The 14,024-nt window shown below is 38.2% G+C and overlaps 1 long non-coding RNA gene across 1 annotated transcript; it reads left to right on the top strand.

Moving 5' to 3' along the window:
* Nucleotides 1-534: 534 nt before the first annotated feature.
* Nucleotides 535-10,424, top strand: LOC127537895 (uncharacterized). The gene is made up of 3 exons (XR_007947638.1): nucleotides 535-712; nucleotides 3,033-3,110; nucleotides 10,292-10,424. It is a non-coding gene; the product is annotated as an uncharacterized LOC127537895 (long non-coding RNA).
* The last annotated feature ends 3,600 nt before the right edge of the window (nucleotides 10,425-14,024 follow it).

The following is a 14,024-nucleotide window of genomic DNA, read 5'->3' on the forward strand; positions in this document are numbered from 1 at the left end:
TACATATCAGAGATAGGACTTGTCTATTTACAACTATCACCCCTTCCATAACGTACTCCATGAGACCAAGGACTAGTTTCACTTCGGACTTTGTATGTCCAGCACCTAACACACCACCGGCACATAGTGTGCCCTTAATTAATGATTAGTAACTGAGTTAATGTTTTATTCCCAACCACCATGGCAAAGTCACAAAGCCCCATTGTAACACTGTTTGACTAATCATCCATTTATATTAGTTATGAAATGTTTCCTCTGGAATTAATTGCCCCAATAACAGCATTTCCCCTTAAGCTATGTTTTATTCAGGGACCAATTAATGATGTTCGGCATAACACGTCTGTAGTTACCAAGGACACAGCTATATACCAAGGACAATATGAGACACTAGAAATATAAGACTTGACTTCCTTTTTCTCAGTCCATTTGGGGAGATAGAACCTTTGAGTTTGAAAAGTAGAACTAAAAATACACAACTCTGCATAAAATATCACAAGGCAATATTCAGCAATAATTGTTGGGGTTGAGTTTTTTCATTCATGTTTGATTCTTTGTGACCCTTTTCAGGGTTTTCTTTGCAGATACCAGAGTGGAAGATAAAATTGAAGAAGGGGGCACTTAAGACTCTAGAGAATGGGAAGTCAAAGGCTTTGGAGAAGTGAACAATCTGTCAATAGACATTTATTAAGCACTTACTGTATGCCAAGAATTGGTAAGTGCCGAGGACACAAAAATAGACAAATACAATTACCTACATTGAATCAGCCTTCAATGGTAATAAGCTTATAGAATCTTTCTTTTTCCAACTTTGGTTGTTGCCAGAAATTGTGTGTGTGTGTGTGTGTGTGTGTGTGTGTGTGTGTGTGTGTGTGTGTGTAGTGTCTCAGGCTTTGACTTGACCATAAGAGAAACTTCCTTCCAATTTGCAAACTAGAAACTTCCAAGTTCCTGATTTGAATATTGAGTGCCAATTTGGCGTTTTAATCATTTGAAAGGAAAATGAGCTTATGATGGACTATGACCTTACATTTGCCTCTGTTCCAAAAATAGATTTACAGATCCAAAAATTGTCATAGCTGAAGGGGTCCCCGCTTATGATCTCATCCAACTCTCTTGTCCTTTGACAGATGAAGAACCCATCTCTCAGAGAGGTCAAGAGATATATAAGGTCTCATATATAAGAGATATATAAGGTCTCATATCGTTCTAGGAGAAACCTGAGAGGTTTCCTCCTGCAACCACATTCTGATGTTATACGACTGAGATTAGGATAGAAATTGCAGTTTATAGTCAGATTCTTACATTAAACACTTAAAGGGTTTTCATAAAATTGAAAGGGGCCCAAATCATTTTTGCCTATAAAGATAGAAGGATTGAGAATAAGGGAAAATTTTAAAGATGATGGTGAGATGGTGTGGAAGGATCAGAAGATATGGAACCTTCTTTGCAAACTCAATAACTTAGGATTTCATTATGTAAAGTTTTTTTTCTTTTTTTTTTTTCTTTGAGACCTAAAATCTTTTTTTTTTAATTTTATAATAACTTTTTATTGACAGAACCCTTGCCATGTTTTTACAACATTATCCCTTACACTCACTTCTGTTCCAGTTTTTCACCTCCCTCCCTCCATCCCCTCCCCTAGATGGCAAGAAGTTCTATATATGAAACCTAAAATCTTATCAGTATAGGGTAAACCAATAGGGAAAAAGTCCCTTGAACTACACAAGTCAGTAATGGGTTGGAAATTCAGATCCTTAGAGACTCGAGTCATCCAGGATGCTAAAAAGCTAAGTGACTTGATCTTGATCATGGAGTTTGTATCATGGAGGCAGAAACTAAACCAGGGTTTCATGACTCTCAGGTTTTTCCTCTGTACCATATTCCACAGCTAGAATATAAAGGGTAGTGAGAGGCTTAATATGGCAGCTCTCATTACTCATTATGGTCACCAAGTCCAAACTCCTTTACTTGCCAATTACTTTTGAGGATACCACTGGCCTCCCGTTGACTCTCACTGTAAAATCCTGTGACTCCTTGGGAAACACTCCATCTCCTGATTCTATTTTCACTGGCAACCCACCCTCCACTCCCTCGTGCTCTCTCTCCTTATTTGTCTCCTAGTTTTTCTGGCTTCCTTCAAATTTCATTTTTTCACAAGAAATATTCCCAATCCCTTTAATTCTAGTGTTTTTATTCTGTTGATTCTCTCCAACTTATCCCATATGCAGCTTAGTTTCTTACATACATTGTTGATTTATCCACTAGACTATGAGCTTCCGGAGGGCAGGGACAACATTTTACCTTTCTTTGAATCTCAGATTTAACACAAGACCCTAGTACAATGTCATTGTTCACTTGTTTTCAGTCATGTTCTACTCTTCTTAACTCCATTTGGGGTTTTCTTGGCAAAGATACTGGAGTGATTTGCCATTTCTTTCTCTAGATCATTTTCCAGGTAAGGAAACTGAGGCAAATAGGATTAAGTGACTTGACTTGCCCAGGGTCACATAAGCTAGTGTCTGAGGCCATAGTCCAGAAATATTTTATTTTAAACCAAGATTCAGAAATCTATATTCCACTTTCAGACACCATCTTCAAAGACTGTTGATCATATCTTAATCCTTCCTTTCTCTTCTGGATCACTTTCTTTGAATTAATAGTATTAAAGACAATGCCATCTGCCTTAAGGCCATTAGTGTTATAGATTATGAGGAGGTAGCATTATTTGTTTGTTTTGTTCAAAACTTCATAATTCCTTAATAATATGCTGTTCAGTTATTGTTTAGTTATGGCTGACTGTCATGAACCCATTTGGAGTTCTTTTTATTTTTAGTACCACTGTATTGTATTTTATTTTTTATGATAGATTTTTATTTTTATTTTCAAAATACATGCAAAGATAATTTTCAGTATTCATCCTTGAAAAACCTTATTTCATATTTTTCTCCCTCCACCTCCATTTTCCCTTCCCCCATATAAAGTAATTAGATATACATTAAACGTGTGTGATTCTTCTAAACATATTTCTACAGTTATCATACTGCACAAAAAATCCAAATCAAAAGGAATAAAAAGTGAGAAAGAAGAAAAAAGCAAGCAAACAACAACAGGTATGTTTCTGTTTTTATTTTCTTGTGCTTTTCCCCTTTTTCTTGATTTTTTTTCTCTCAACATGACTCATCTGGGAATATGTAGAAAATGGATATATATATATATATATATATATAACCTAAAAAGTAATAATAAAATAATTAATATGTTTCTATCTGCATTTAGTCTCCATCGTTCTCTCCAGCTGCAGATGGCAGTTTCCATCCAAAATTTATTGGAATTGCCTTGGATCACTGAATTGCTGAGAAACACCAAATCCATCAGAGTTGATCATTATACAATTTTGCTGTTGCTATGTACAATGTTTTCCTAGTTCTGTTTGCTTCACTCAGCACCAGTTCTTTCCAGGCTTTTCTAAAACCAGCTTGTCCTTCATTTTTTATAGAACAGTAATATTGTATAACTTTCATATACCATAACTTATTCAGCAATTCCCCACTTGATGGGCAGCCACTCATTTTCCAATTCTTTGCCACTAAAAGCTGTGACTTTCCCCTCTTTTATGACTCCTTTGGGATATAGATACAGTACAGATACTGCTGGATCAAGGGATATTCACAGTTTCGTAGCCATTTGGTCATAGCTCTAAGTTGCTCTTCAGAATTGTTAGAACAGAACACAACTCCATCCATAAAGCAGCATTACTTTATTTCATTTATTTATTTATTTATTTTTTTGCTGAGATGATTGGGATTAAGTGATTTGCCCAGGGTCACATAACTAGGAACTATTAAGTGCCTGAGACTGGATTTGAATTCAGGTCCTCCTAACTTCAGGGCTGGTACTCTATCCATTGTCCCTCATTACTTTATTTGAAACCAAAATTCAGAAATCTATATTCTAATTTTAGATTCCATCTGCAAAGATAGTTGGTTATATCTCAATTCTTTTTTCTCTTCTGAATCATTTTCCTTGAATTAATATAATAAAGACAATGCTATCTGCTTTTTGATGTCTTTAGTTATAGATTATTGTAGATTATGGAGGGGGCTATTTGTTTTTGTTTAAGACTTCATAATCCTTAGCAATACTTTTTTTTGTTGTTCAGTTGTTTTTCAGTCATGTCTGACTCCTTATGGTCCCATTTTGGGATTTTTTTTTGGCAAAGATACTGGAGTAGTTTGCCATTTTCTTCTCCAGCTCATTTTCCAGATGAGGAAACTGAGGCAGATATGGTAAAGTGACTTACCCAGGATCACACAGCTAGTGAGTGTTCTGAGGTCCGATTCAAACTCTTGAAGATGAGTCTTCCTGACTTCAGATATAGGGGTCTATATTCTATGGCACTACTTAGCTGACCTGAAACACACTAAACACTTGATAAATACTTATTTACTGATAAAATACTTATGACTTGTTATTCAAGGCTTTCCACCCTCAAATATTATGCTACATTTCCATTTTTATCTCATTTTTACTTTTCTCCACATGCTTCAAACTGATCTTTTCATCTTGTTCCATAGATGCCTGTCCTTTTTGCCCCTATGATCTTGCTCAGACTTTTTTCTATTCCTATAATCTCTTCCCTCTCCTGATATACCTATTGAATTTCTGCCCTTCCCTTAAAACACAACTCAAATATCATCTTTTCCAGGAAGCCTCTCTTGGATCTTTTGAATCAGCAACAAACTCCCTCTCTCCATCTTCTAAGATCTCATTCACCAATTATTCACATCCTTAGAATTCACTTTTATGCTCACAACAACCCTGGCAGAAGGTAGGAACCATCATTATCTCCATATTACAGAGAGGAAACGTTTCTTTTTCCAAGATTAGTGACTTTGCCAAGAGCTAGGAAGTATCTGAGTCTGGATTTCAACTCAGATCTTGCAGACTCTCCAGATCCACCTATTGCACCACCTACTTGTTTTTCTGTATCGAAGATCCTGGTCAGTTATCTGGGTAAAGAGCAACCCTAAGTGATGATTAATTGACAGGAGGAAGATCACTGGAGGAGGCAGGAGCGTTGTTGTACTGGGAGCTAGAGACAGATGGGACTGACTTACAAACCTGGATGAACTAGGGGAAAATAACGACCGCCATTTTGCAAGATTTCTGACTTATGGGGACCATAAGGCTTAAGAACTTGGCAAACACACGTTGGAATGATGAAGAAATATGGGAAATTTATGATCCTCTAAACACTCTCCCCTTGTGGAGGGCATGGGGGCTCTGCCTTCTTGCCTTGAGCCTATTACCCTGCATGGTATTCAGTTGTTCATCCATGAGGGGAGGGGATATGCAATCTTCACTGCATGAGCAGAAATATGCCTCGAACTTGGATTTTGACACCTCAATCCACTCCTCCTTTCTCCAGGGCTGGCAATCTATTAACAGCAATGTACATGTCAGGTTGCTTATGTACCTGAGAGATGGTGTGTTAGAAGGAGGATGGAAAGCATTCAAGGAGAGATAGCAGAAAAAGTCCAAATGAAGGGGTCTTCTCGGAGCAGAAAGCTATCGCCCCATGACAATTCACCTTTATGAAGCGTTGATGGTTGCAACGCTCTTTAGGGACTTTGACAGCCTCATTTGCACCTCATATTGGACAGCCCTCAAGGTAGGCAGTGAGAATATGATTATCTATATTTTATAGAAATCTAGGTTTTTATTTTTATTTTTTGTAGGGTCCAGAGAGGTTAGAACACTTGCCTAAGGCCATGTAGCTCTTACTATTAATAACAGAATTGGGAAGGGAGCTCAATTCTCAGGTGTACGAATGTCCGAATGAATCTAAAGGCACCACATTTGTGGTGCTCCAGTGCACATAGCGCATTAGGGTAGAAGAATTGCAGTTGACACCAAGGGATGATGATACCATACAATGCAAAGACCACAGTCCATCAGCTGAGCAACTCCATCTGTCTCTTTTAGACCCACAAGCCTCTGTTCCAATCTGAGTCGTTTAACCCAGTGATACTGTGTGGTACAGGAGAAAGAATGTTGAATTTGTACTCAGTACCCTGATCCAATCCCCCCTTTATATTTGCTTTTTGTGTGATCTTGGACAGAGAGCCAATGAGGCGTTCTTTTCTAGATTTTCAATTGAGAAGATTTGGGTTCAAACCTTACCACTGAAACCTCAAAGAATCACAGATTTAAGCTTCAAAAGAAATTTTAGTAGACATTTACTAGGACCCAGTTCTGAAAAGGGAATCTCTTGACCTGAGGGATCAAATTACTTCTGCTTGAAGATCTTCGGTGAGGGGATCTCTTCCATAGCAAATGAGAATTCCATTATTGAACCATTCCCTTCACAGTTTCTCAGCTGTGTGATGCTTCAGGCAATTCCCTAGAACTTATCACTAGATTAGTTTAGTGGTAATATGTGTTTGGGGGAGGAATTCTCAATGTCATGAAATCACAGAAATAAGATAAGGTAAATAAAGCATGAGATTTGGATATAAAATGCATGTCCTCTGGACTATCAGAGCTTGACTATCAGTGAGGATCAAACTTGTTTCCCATTGCCAAGAGATACATGGAATAGGAGCTAGGTCTAGAGTCAGTAAAACTCAAGTTTCCGAGCTCAAATCTGGCCACAGACACTTATTAGCTGTATGACACTGGGCAAGTCACTTGATCCTGTTTGCCTCAGTGCTCTGAACTGTAAAATGAGCTGGAGAAGGAAATGGCAGCCCCCCAAATGGAGTCCCAAGGAGTTGGACACGACTGAGCAAGAATAATTGTTTCTCACACCTATCCCCTCGATTTGCCAACCTTTACCCCTCCTCCCTGATGTTAAATTTGTCTAATCTGTGATAAGGATAAATTCCATCAACTGATGAAGAAATTCTTAGGTGAAACTTAAATAATTGCTTTAGTTCTAAACCTGATTGACAATTGTTTAAATAAGTGATGAATGCTGTCTCCATTGAAACTTTTAACATTTTAGCAGCAGATTCAGAAAGCCAATAACAGTAACAGCAACAATATCAAAAATAATAAAGATTAGCATTATTTAGCACTGGTCCAAATGTCTCAACTTAGATATGCTCCAATAAGGTCAGCAGTTATCAGGTACATAAATGAAATACTTGATTGAGACCAAAGGGGCAGAAAAACTTGCAGCTCATTAATTGGCTTGGTCTTCAGGAAACTTAGCAAATAAAAATATGACCTAATTTCCTTCAGATTTGATATTTTATTCCATGGACTATTTGACGGTAATCCTGCCTCGTAAGGGTACTGGATAAGTACTGACATAATTGCTGGATAAAGATCAGTAGAGCAATTAGGAATAATTAGTGGGGAAAAGAAAAGATGTAGAGATTCAATGATGACCATTTAAAAAAAAACCACAACAATTTGAAGTACAATCAAAGCAGAGAAGAGGCAGCTTGGCAAAGTGGATAGAAATCAGGTCCAAGATCCTCCTCTGACATAGCGAACCGTTATATAGCACATTTATATTCACAAACACTTTACAGATATCCCATTTTGTCCTCAAAACAAAACAAAAATAAAACTTTGGATATGTGTTATTCTTAAATTCATTTTAAGATGACAAAACTGAGGCACAGAGAGATTAAGTGACTTATTCATGGTCACAGAAATGTTTGCATCTGGATTTGAACTCAGAGGGTCCCATCCCTAAATGATTGTTCCTGCTATTGAATCACCTTGCTTCTCTATGATACCAGGCAAGTCACAACTTCGGTGCTCTCCAACTATTTAAAATTCTAAGTTGGTGCTTGTCTATATTGATACAGTGCTCATACTGGGAGCATGAAGTAACCTACATTTATAGAACTATAAACTTTTTTAATCTTGTAAAAGGAAGATTAATGAGACTTTTTTTTTTTTTTGGCAGTACCCAAGAGTATGGAACTAAGACTAATGGATGGAAATTTTAGAGATGCAGATTTTGGCTCAAATTAGGAAAAAAAAATATTTCCGTGAATGAACAAATGTGTGATGTTAGAAAGATATCTCTCTCCACACATATCCTTCTTTTTCTTTATCTATAAAGGAAGGATGTCGGTCAAGATTACCCCTGAGGAGAATGATGTTTAGTTTTTCTCTTCCAACATTAAACTCTATAACCCTGTGAATATGCGCTATCCATCAGTGGAATACTTCCTTTAAGTAGTGAGTTCCCTCCTACTTCAGGATGTTCAAGAAGATAATTCATGAGTTGACAATCTTTAGGTAGAGCTGAAACTATACAATCCACTGTTCTCCAAACTGGAGATGCTAAGATTTTATGAACACATTCTAGGAATAAGATAAACTCGAAGACAGGAAGTATTTCCTTTTTGCCTTATATCCTTGATATTTACTTATCGGCACATTGTAGATACTTGGTAAATCCTTGATTTTTGGTTATTTAACCTATCCAGTATGGTACCTAGCATTGACAATGGCTTTAATAGTTTGTGAATCACTCGTAAATATTGAAAGACATGATTCTCTGCCGAATACAGTTGAGCAACTTTTTATTTTCCTTTATGGCTGAGTTTATTGTGTGTGACTTTATGTAGAGGTAAAAATGACCTCCTTGTTCTTATCACACTTCCCAGTTGGGCTAAAGCGAAAGACTGTGGCACTCCAAGAAATCCATTCTCTCCTTCTCAGTACCATTTGGCTCATTTCCAAACCTGCTGCTCTTCCCTTTTCTGTCTCCCACCTCAGTCAGATCAAGAATTATCTCAACCTGAGATGAAGGAGACAGAACAGACTTTCACACATTTATAAAATGAAATATAGTTGGGCAGAGGCAACGTGTAATTCCTTCCCCATCATCACCGCTGACTTGGTTTCGGTTTTTGTACGCAGGATTTTGTACCTATAGCTCAACTCTTTCTCAATTCATCTGGCAGTAAAGCCATAATCACCAAGATATCACAAACTGGTTGCCATGGAAATGGCAGTGGGGCTGCAAATGTGGCCAATGGAATTTCCAGGCAAGACAATATGACATCGAAACAAGGCAGAAAGAAATAATAGAAAGAGCATTACAGTTTAAAATAATGATAAAAATATATCAAAGACATGGATATTAAACTTCTTGGATACACACACATGACCCATATGAAAAAAAATTATAAATCAATACTAACAATAAAAGAATGGTATAGAGAAAGCCCAGGAAAGAAAACTCCTTTTAGTAATGTTATTTTTTCTCTGCAGCAGAGAATTTTAGAGTTTCTAGGTGTATGATTGGTTAAATGACTTGTCCACAGGCAGGTAAATCGTATGTATCAGATCCTTCTCAAAGCTCAGTGAAGTCGATGACCCCTTTTCAAAATAATGTCTTAAATAAAATATATAGAATTATAGGAGCAGTGGTATAGAGGATAGAAAGCTGGATCTGCAATCAGGAGATTCATTTTCCTAAATTCAAATCTAGCCTCAGACATTTACTAGCTGAGCCTGAGCAAATCACTTAACCCTGTTTCTCGGTTATTCTGTAAAATGAGCAGAAGAAGGAAATGGTAAACCACTCAACGATCTTTGTCAAGGAAATCCCAAATAGAGTTATACACAACTGAAACAATTGAACAACAATATAGACTCAAAAAGAAAACCATTTATTAAGATATAGTTATCAATCAAGTTCCCAGGTTGGGAGGTTGGAGTTGGGAGACTCATCTCAATTCTCTCATAGCTCTTTGTCCAGAGTTTTCTTTTATGTCTTCTTGGAGTTATACATCTCTCTGAATAAACTGACTTATGGTCTGATATTCGGAACTGTTTATTTGAAACCTTGGATTTATCACAACATTCCTTCTTTTGCTTCCCCTTTACATACATAAAACAAGGCCAGTGCTTTAGGAAACACATCTTGAGGGTGCTGAAAGATCAATTATCAAGTTATATTACACATAAGAGGCGTTTAATAAGTGCTTGTTGAATTGAATCTTCATCTGAAAGGCCATGAATAATGCATCTTGGAAATGGGAAATCACTTGGGAATACTGATAATGCTGGAAAATTTGCCTTCAGCCAAGAAAATAGGACCCCTATAGAGGAAGTGCTTCTTCTTAGTCCTCATTAAGATATTCTTATATTCCTGAAATAGGGTAGATTTGGGATCAACACCTGCAACCGATGGATGGAGTTGGGGGAGTTTGGGTATTATCTATTATGGGAAGATTTGGTTAGATGGGAGGGAGTCTGGGAAATACAAAACAACAACAATAATCATAACTTTACTTTTACTATGGGGAATCCCTAGGTCCAGAAGTCTACACCAACCTGTCCTGGTCCAGGAACCCTGTGATGTCCTGTTCCTTTTGGCTAAAGAACAATGGACTCATGATGCCCTCAACAGGTAAGGAGGTTGCTATCAGCTGCTGACTGAGCCAGGATTTTGTTTCCCACATGTTCCAAATGCAAGGCAGGATGGTCCAGAGTGAGTTGAGAATTCAGGTTCAAATCTTGCCTCTGGGACTGACTTTGGGCAAAACATATAACTTATTTCCCTTTTGTTAAAAGGGGAAATTGGATTAGTTGGTGTCTAAGGTGTTTTTCAGCTCTAAGTTATGATTCTGTGATCCTTGGAAGGGAAACACTTGTCTAATCGAGCAGATGACAAGAAGGAACCTGAGTAATTCTATGGAAACACTTAAAAAACCTCAGAGGGCAGCATAATGAGCTCATCAGAAGCCATCAGTGAATCTGCAGCATTGTAGGTAGGAGTTACGCTGGACATTTTAAATTTATTCATTTTCTCATTCTCTTTATTATTATTACTTTGCGTGAAACTTTGAGTTTTGACTGGTAATAGTGAACACTTCATGGGGGCCTGTGAGCTATAATTTATATATATATATATATATTTATATATTATAATATATATACAAATTAAATATATGTATATTATAATATAAATTTTATTCCAAGAGGATGGTAAAAGAAAACCCTTCTATGGACATAGCTATGACGAGCAATTTAGAGTCTAGTCCCCTTTCCCCAACCTTCGAAATAGGGAAGATAAAAGGCAGTTACACTATGTCTCAAAACTAAGGTTCATCATATATTTTAACATATTTAACATGTCCAATGACTACCTGCCATCTAGGGGAGGGGATGGGGGGAAGGAGGGGATAATTTGGAAGGGTCATTGTTGAAAAATCATCTATACATATGTTTTATAAATGAAAAAATAAAACAAAAGCAAAACTAGGTTCATTTTCTCGGGATCCTGTGTGCGGCAGTTGCACAAACCAGAGCTAACATCCCAGTACCCCCCATCTCTCATGCACACGCACAGTTGTAGCTCACTTTCTGCCTGACCAGATTGCCAAGCCCTTTCTCAGACCACTGTGTAATTTCTTTTCTGGCTTCCCTATGGTTTGCCCCTTCTGGACGGATGGCAGACAGAAATTGAGCTTAAGACCTTGACATTTTCTGGGATTCTTTTGTACCAGAGCCTGCGGCCCCTTAATCAATCATTAAGCTGTTGATGGCAGCCACAACCACGGCCCAGCCCGTTTCCTCCTCCTCCCCCCAGGAGGCTAGTTGGGTAACTAGTCCAGAGCAGGAAACTATTCAGCAAAGGTCACAAACTCCTTTCCTGATATCCCTGCCAGTTGCCAAAACCAACAGCTAGAAGACAGATCACAAGAGGGGGAGGCTGATCCCACTGCTCCTGCTCCAGGAAACAGGGGTTCTCAGGTTTGCCACGGATCACAGAGGTAGCTGTGCTGAGAGGATGGGCTTGGGCTCCCATCCTAATCCAATTTAGCAGAGAGGCAGCTACAATTAAGAACAGCTGGGATGCTAGGGAAACTCTACCAATTGGCTACTTCCGGTACTTACATGGTCATTTGATTAATGTATTCTAGACCGGATTTGCCCCATTTGGACTGTGATGTCACTATCCCCACCTAGGCAAAATATTAGGCTTTAAAATTTATTCATGCTTGTTATTATTTATGGTGAACAAAAATAATACTTAATGTAAAAGTGTATTAAAATGTAAAATTATGTAAAATACTTAATGTAAAAGTGAGAAGCAGCAGCTTTGGGGTACCACCATCCCAGAGATCTGGGACAGCCGATCGTTATTATATTAGTCTATCTCAGAGTACCAGGATTTTCTTTGGCTTCTGAGCCCAGAGGAACCTGTTGTAGAGCTGGAGATTGGGGGAGGTTTGGGAAGGAGGTCTGTGTGTCCCCTTCAAACCGCCAACTTTTCCCCAGGTGAAGCTGAGCTTAGCCCACCCCTGGAAGGTTTCGTGAATGTTTTGGCAGCTATCAGACCCACAGTGGGATACCTGTACAACATGTGAATTAAGTGAAATGGATCTCAAGCATATTTCCCACTTCCCACCAGGAAGCTGATTGGGATGCCGGCTGCTTCAGCTTTGATTGGAGATGCTCGGAGGAGAAAGCCACATGGGGGGATGTGGCTGTGGGAAAAAACCTGGCTCTCTCACAATGACTTTAAGGCTCGGCCCATGTCCATGAATGCTTCTGAGCCGTCCCCCATGTACCAGTCTTGCTCCCAAATCACCCAAAGTCGGCTTTGCATCGTGGTCATCAGTATACATGTTGTCTCTCTCCCTACTCTCAGGTGAGACTGTGATCTCCTGAGAACAAGAACTAATTACTTTTGTCTTTCTCTTGCTAGTGTCTAGACCAGTATATGGCACTTAATAGGACCTTATTAAATGCTGGTGGACTAAATACCTAGAGGAAATCCACATTCAGTTATAGAAAACACTCTGAAGGGAATTGGAAAAGCATTGGTGATAATCAGTTACAGATTAATTTAGCAAAAGATAGAGGTGAAGTGGCTAGAACATGAGTTTGTATGACCCTGGGTGAGTCACTTTATGTCAATTGTCTCCTCCAAAAAGTGTAATATAGAGGAAATTTTCAGGAAACTGAAGATAAGATGATTTGTCCAAAGTTACAGAAATAGTAAAAAGACTGGGATTTGAACACAGGGCATGGGATCATAGGTTTAGTGAGAGAAGGGATCTTAGTTGTTTTCTAATTTTCTAATTCAATACCACATTTTACAAAAGAGGTCTAGAGAGGTTAGGATCTTTGCCAAAGGTCACATAGATAGAGGTAAAATAAGAACCTAGGACAATTGACTATAAATTCAGCATTATTTCAGTTGTCTCTTGCAGACCTCCACAGGTGATTTCTGACATCTATTGCTAATCTTTCTCTTCAATTTCAGAATTGGACTGAAATCCCCTACTGAAAAGGGATAAATGTGTGTTTGTTACATTTCTTTTTTCAAATGTAGTTTTTTAAAAAGGACTATTTTCTCCCCTTCAGAAAGCCCTTTGTCCTGGCTGATTTTATTTGGGCTTTAATACCCTGCTCTCTGTTTCTGTACATGCAATCTGTCTCACCAGGAAAGTCAACTTTAGATCCAATGTTGAAGGAATGGATGCTCCTGCTTGTGCTCATAAGTGTGGGGGTGGGGGGTGGAAAGAGTCTTCAGTTTGGAAGCAGAGGCATTGGGTTCAATCCCAGCCCTATCGTATGTTGTCTATGTAATCCCCATCTATAAAATGAGGGTTTTAGAGTAGTTGCTCTTTGAGATCTCTCCAGCTCCAAGTCTATGATCTCATGACTCTTTGTCTGTCATCTCTTAACATTTCACTGTCTCAAGCAGTAAGGGTCTTTCTCACTGTTCCTTCTTATATGGTCCTTAGCATTTCCTTCCTCCTCAAATCTGAGTTCATCCTGAGCTGTCATTTTGATCCTCTTCAAGAACAAAGGACAATGACTTATCTCACTAGAGGGCTCTCTGTCATGTCACACAATTTTAAAAAATGCATTCTTTCTTATGGGGATAGTAGAAATTAAATTTAATTCAACAAATACTTGTTAAGCCCCTATTATATAGAGAACCCTTGTGCTTTGCAGAGGAGTTGAAGCAAATTTTAAATAAAACATGATTCCTACCATCATGGAGCTTCTAATGTGAATAGTAAGCATAG

The sequence above is a fragment of the Antechinus flavipes genome, chromosome 5 (genome assembly GCF_016432865.1).
Source record: "Antechinus flavipes isolate AdamAnt ecotype Samford, QLD, Australia chromosome 5, AdamAnt_v2, whole genome shotgun sequence".
Lineage (NCBI taxonomy): Eukaryota > Metazoa > Chordata > Mammalia > Dasyuromorphia > Dasyuridae > Antechinus > Antechinus flavipes.